Genomic DNA, 6,794 nt, shown 5'->3' with positions numbered 1-6,794 from the left:
ACCCACTGTCTAGCACTGTACCTTGAGTTCACACCCACCCACTGTCTAGCACTGTACCTTGAGTTCACACTCACCCACAGTTCAGCACTGTACCTTGAGTTCACATCCAGCACACTACCAGTTCATTTTCTCCACTTCAGTCCAGATCTGCTTCCTCAGGTGACTAACCCACTGCTCAAATGAGAAAGTGAAGTGGAAACTTCTCATTTCTTTGGAAAGTCAGTTGTGTCAGACAATGTTTTGCTAAAGCAGACCTGTGAGGGAACATTTCACTGAAGTGGACCTAGGTGAAGGAATATTCTGCTAAAACAAGCATGTGAAAGGACAGGTGATTAAGGACTCTCCGTTAAGGACATGCATGTATTGGTCCGCCTTACAATGTGTAGCTGAGCTCTATTTGTTAGGATTCCATAGTGAGAAACACACCAACTTCTTCTGAAGTTCCTTTGGCTTTTTTCTACTCCTCTGGACTTGGGGCAATTGGCAGAGTGATATCAGCTGGGAGAGTCATGTGGAGTTTCGCTAAGACAAAATCACATGCTGAGGCAAGACCAACGGAGGACGTGTGATATTTGGAGGGAGTATAAATAAATGTTCCTGCTTGCTTGCAGGAAAGTTTATGTAAATGTGTCTTGTTCACCAGTTCTCTAGTTCTGGGTAGTTCTGCAGCCTTTCAGAAGCTGATATTGTCTTCTCTATTAAACCGTTGTATTCTTTCATTCTTCCCTTCTTCCTCTTCCCAGATAATGTAAGAAATTTATGAAGTTTTGATATTGTCAGATCTACCAGTGGATCTACAGGGAAGGATGCCAAGGACACCTTTGCTGCCATGGTCACTCTGACATCAATGCATGTTTATTAGCTGTCTTAGCTAGATTCCTAGCTCAGTCCAGGCAGTAAACAAAGTCAAGTTCCTACCGTGCTCCCAGACTCCTCTTTCATTCTCCAACTCCCAACAGACCAATCATGAGGAACTGTCAGCTTTGCCTCCTACACATTCTATAGTCTGTCCATCTTTCCTTAGTCTTGGAGCCAATTACCTATGAGAGTGACCCCATGACTTCATCCAGACTTGAGGTTCTCTACCAGTTCAATTGTGTCTCCTACCCCATGAGTCTGTCATCTCAGGTGTTAGAGGGAGAGTAAAACTCGTGAGCAGTGAGTAGATACTCTCATCATAGTAAAGAACAGTCACAGAACACAGAGCAGCTCCCCTAGTCTCTCACCCAAAGGGATTATTCAACATCAGTGTTAACCGAGCCATGACCAAGTCATGAACCTATTTCATTGTCATAAAATTCTTCCCTGTGTCTCATCTTCTTACACCTATCAGTGGTGTTAGAGGGATTGATGGAAACACAGTCCACTCCAGTAACTCTGCTGCATTCAGCCCTCCATGGTCCCCACTCTTCTCAGAATAAGTCCATACAAAGCATCTCATACACATACATACATACATACATACATACATACATGACACACATGCCTTGTACATTATATAAATATGTAGTGAATCCCTGAGCATCTATGTCTACTTCTGCCTTAGTTCTTACAGTTCTTGCCACTCAATGACTCTCCTTACCTGATAGTAGCCAACAATAATGAGATCCCTGCTGATTCTTACACAACTTGAGTCTTCCTTGTCCTAAGTTCCTACTGTCCCTGCCTCTACTTCACCTCAGCGTCCACACAGCCTCTCCTTCAAGAAGCACTATGCTCTCCTTCCTCCAAGGCTGGGCTATGCACTCATTTTATGTGTTTCTTGAATATTTTTAGTATGAGTTTAATATCAGGTGGGTACTACTGCATTGGAGTCTCTGTTCACTCAAGGGCTCCTCTCAGCTTCAGTCCTCATTTAGGATAAGGTATCTGAAGAAGAATTGATGAGGACCAGGTCCCATATATATATTTTCAAGATGGTCCATTATGTATTTATATCAAAGTGAGTTAACAAATATTACTTACAATGAGCAAGTGCTTCATAAACTTTACACAGATAAAAATCTCATTTAATTCCTATCATAACAATGAATGCATCTGGGATAAAGGTCACAATTCTAATTTCACATAGCACTGAGCTGGAGTTTAGAAGTTGGGGACACTTATGTAGAGTGGCCTAGTTTATAAATGAAAGACAGGATACAGAGACTCAGGTATTTAGTGTCATACTAATGTGCCATACATTAGTATCATACATAATGTTCCAAACATTCCAGGCTGGATGACCTCACTTACACGTATACATGTGCACCTGTGCATGTGTGTGCATGCACACATGTGCATGCACATATACAACCACATTTTGTGAAGGTCAGAATACCTCTATAAAGATGTACTTATACATACATACATACATACATACATACATACATACATGACACACATGCCTTGTACATTATATAAATATGTAGTGAATCCCTGAGCATCTATGTCTACTTCTGCCTTAGTTCTTACAGTTCTTGTTTGGGATTCATTACTATAATATTCACACCAAAGCACTCCGGAAAAGAGTTCAGAAGTCGCTGAATTAAAAATACATCTCCAGCTTAAGGATGAATCATAGACTGTGGATTCAGTAGGAATAGTACAGACTTATCCCCTGCAACAAGGCAGACTAAATAGACTGTTTTCCTCCTGTAAAAACCCACCATTTGCATTCATTAGATTCAAAATGCATCTGTGTCAAGACAAGACATTAGAAAGGAGCTGTCAGAGCTCCTGGTTGTGGGAACAAATCTATGTACAATATTGAAATGGATAGTTTAGGTGTTTGTTGCTGTTGTTTTGGGGGTTTTGTTTGTTTTGCCAAACTGCAAAGAAAACCTTTCCAAGCTTATCCTAACAAGGAGTTAAGCCCATCACTGGTGTGAAGCCTCTGTAATGAAACCTTATAACCAAACACAAACTCAACAGCAAAGCACTCTGTGGACAACACAGGGTTACTGATGCACTATGACCAACCGGCAGTTCTCAGGTCTGAGATGCGAGACTCAGTCTGAGGCAGCAGTCCCCTGTCCTTTGAAGAGTGAGGGGTCTGCCCGCAACTCAGCGGGGATCATAAACCACCACATTAAGAACTGGCCCCGTGTGTTCCAGTGAGGCTGATGACACACACCTCTGTTGTGTGCTCTGTGACACCAAGAACACACACCTCTGTAGTGTGCCCAGTGACACCTACAACACACACCTCTGTAGTGTGCCCTGTGACACTGATCACACACACCTCTGTAGTGTGTCTGTGACACCAACAACACACAGTCTGTAGTGTACCCTCTGTCATTGTTCATTACAGTTCAGTGTTCTCCTTTGATCCATGTGGCTGTTTTTAAATAGGGTCATGATGTTTTCCTGTAAGTTTTACATAGTTCAGTGTTTTCTGTAAGCTAACAAACAGGACTTATTCATTTGGAAAATAATTAACATAATTTCAGTAGCACATACAATAAAAGAATAATAGTACATGAAGTAAATGTTGGGTACCTGAAAGAAATACTTCAGCTATCTTCATATTATATTTATATGTTGTGTGAAACACTGACATCTTATGTATCATATTTTTATTTTTTTATTGAAAGAAAGAAACAAGTGTTATTAATTTTTGTGTGAGTGTATGTGTTCTTGTGGGAGGTATGAATGCATGTGTGAACATGTATGCACATGCGTGTGTGTGTGTGTATGTATGTAATCCTAATGTCAAGATCAGATTTCTTCCTCCTCCATCTCTACTTTTTGAGACTGGATCCCTCTCTGAACCTGGAGCTCATAAATTTGGCTAGACTGGCTGGCCCGAAAGCCTCAGGATCCTCCTGTCTCTGCCTTCTAATGGTGAGATAAAAGATGTGTGCATCTCTGCTGGGCTTTCTTATGTGGGTTCTGGAGATCCAGTCACAGGGCTTCATATTTGCATGACAACCACTTTCCCTACTGGGCCATCTCCGGAGCTCAAAGGTTATTATTTTAACAGATAATCAACTAATCAAGAGTGAACTATTTTCCTGAAGTAGAATGTATATGTGAGTCTCTAGGATTCAAGGATTCGTGTTAAATCTTTAATTGTCTCTAATTAAAGATGGCTTGAAATTTAACTTTCCCAATTATTCCAATGTTTTCAAAGTCCTATTGATCATGCTCTTGAGACTTATTCTCCATTATAAGTTTTTTTTCCCTTCTAGAATATTTCAAGGAGTATTTTCAGTTTGGGAGAGGTCGTTATGAGAAACCTGGACTAAGTCCCATGCAGTAAACTCAACTCGATGGATGGGTGTTTGAACAAGGGAAGGTTTTTGTTTCACTGAGCAGAATGTCTCCTTACAGTGGACTCAAGAACATTTAGGTTTGTAGTTACAGATCATTTTCAGGACACAATTTTACAAAGTAAAATGTGTGTATTTACCTACCTGCTCCTTCCTGTGCTCAGGGATTGAAATATTTAATACAGTAATGTATTTGCTATATTCCTGAATCATTTCAAAAGGAAAACCACCTGCCTAGGGCCCTGGAGTCAAAGCTAGTTGTCAGAGCCACCCTGTCCTATACTCTCTCGCCTTTCTGCTTCAATGGTGGATATTGTCGTGTCCTTCCCAAGGACTTCCTGGCAAGTGGAGGGGCTGCAGCCATCTTCAAGGCTGTAGTAGCCCCTACCCAACAGGTCAAGCTGCTGCTGCAGGTGCACAATGCCAGCCAACAAATCCCACCAGATAACCAATACACAGAAATTACAGACTGTGGCTCAGAGACGATGAACAGAGAGCTCTTGTCCTGGTGTGGTCATCTGGACACTGCCACCAGATACTTCTCCACCCAGGCTTTAGAGATAAATACAAGCAGGTCTTCCCAGGAGATATGGAGCACAGGACCTAGTTTGGACACTGCTTTTCAGGGAACCTGGTATCGGGTGCTGCTGCTGGGGCCACATCCTCGTGTTCTATGCACTCTCTTAATCTTCCCCATATCTGTCTAACAGGTGATGTGGGCAAAGCTGGACCTGGAGGGGAATTCAAAGGCCTGCTGACTGCCTGGCTCAGATCTACAAATTTGATGGATCAAGGCCTATACCAAGACTTTCATGTGTCTATGCAGAGAATCATCATTCTCAGAGCTGCCTACTTTGGTATCTGGGACACTGCAAAGGGAAGGCTTCGAGATTTCAAAATATATCTTCATCAGCTGGATAATGTCAGTCTGTCATAAGCGTTGCTAGCTTGACAAAGTTCACCATCACATGACATGTGTGAGGCATAGTTGACAGCTGGAGGTAGACTGTTCATGGTGAAGGAAGCCAATGTTTCTTCAAGGTGCATGATCCAGTGATCTCATTGGTGAGGGTGGGGCTTCACCCCTGACTTGTATGATGGTTAAGAAGTTCACATAGTATTTCCTAAGTGTTCCAGAACCCTGTGATCAGGCATGTTTGTATTACATAGCCTGTTTTGAACATTCTGAACAGATTCCTGGGCTTATTTGTCTTATCAATGACAACTGCTCACTGTTTGAAAGTGGGAAGAAATAACAATAATTTGTACATCTGGCCAGTTTTCTCCTAAACCCACTTCCACGATGATGATCATGATGGGATTCAATTATATTTTTATTTCAGTCACGCCTGATAAAAATTATCAAAGAAATAAAAATTTCTTTTACAAAGAATAGAAAACTAAAATAATAGAGAAGCCATACATTTTTGGAATCTTTGTTCCACAATGAGTCTCGGTCATAGACCAGATAATATAACACTTAATGACGGCTATATTAACCCAGCCACTTCCCAAATGTTACAAAAGGAAACAAACCTCCATGGCACAGCTCTGCCAGCTTAGGAAAGTGCCTCAAAGATTAAAAATGAGCTGAAAGTTAAGATTCATGAGCACTTGAAAGAGCGGCATTCCAGGCTACACAGAAGCGGCGGGTCCGGGGTGCAGACCTATGTTGGATCTGGAGTGCTGAGTTCCACACAGCTGGAACTCAGTGAGGTGAAGGAATGTGTGTGAAGGAAGGAAAGAATTTAAGGCCAGTGAAGACGTATATATTGGATTATGAGATACCAAGTTTATTGACTTAAAAACTGCTTCAAAATCCCCATTGAATACAGAGGGAAAGAGAAGTTGTGACGAGCGATATTGCTCATTTATTTATCAAAGTTTCTACTCTGTGGCTTCTTCCTTCTTCCTTTTTAAATAAATAAATAGAGATCCTGGGTTTCAATTTTTTTCATACAATATACTTTAATCATATTATTTCCCTTTCCTGACCCCTCCCAGGTTCAACTCCTCCCTACCCACCAACTTCATGTTCTTTCTCTCTTCAAAACAAAACAGAATAACAAAAGAACATTAAAAAATGGAGTCTGTTTTGCGTTAGCCAACTATTCCTGAGCAAAGTGCCTGATTTGGAGTGAAGTTGATAAATCCAATGTCACATCATTCAAAAGACAGATCTCTCTCCCACCAGCTGTCAACTGCACATACTGTACTGGTTATGGGAGGACTTGGTGCCTCTTCCTCTGTGGTCTTCCTCTGGTTAGGGAGGGGACCTGGTGCCTCTTCCTCTGTGGTCTTCCTCTGGGTCAGCGCTATATTTCAGGCTGTTGGTGACCAGTTCCTTGGCAGAGGTAGACTGCTGCAGGCTGACAAAACAGAATTCCACAGGCAGCTAGCAGTGCCTTCAAAACCAAATAGGTGCATTCTCCTGACACCTCTGGAGGCTGGGTTTGGAAGGTGAAGGATCCAGTGGAGATGGTTCCTCCATAGGCCTTTGTAGGCATCAGTCTGCTCCCTGAATCTTCATGTGGCCAACCT

The 6,794-nt window shown here is 41.9% G+C and overlaps 1 pseudogene; it reads left to right on the top strand.

Annotated features, from left to right (window-relative positions):
* The first annotated feature begins 4,556 nt into the window (after positions 1–4,556).
* Positions 4,557–5,225, top strand: LOC114633773 (annotated as a pseudogene).
* The last annotated feature ends 1,569 nt before the right edge of the window (positions 5,226–6,794 follow it).

This window comes from Grammomys surdaster, unplaced genomic scaffold (genome assembly GCF_004785775.1).
Source record: "Grammomys surdaster isolate TR1022 unplaced genomic scaffold, NIH_TR_1.0 751, whole genome shotgun sequence".
Lineage (NCBI taxonomy): Eukaryota > Metazoa > Chordata > Mammalia > Rodentia > Muridae > Grammomys > Grammomys surdaster.
This window is presented reverse-complemented; position numbering and strand designations above follow the sequence as displayed.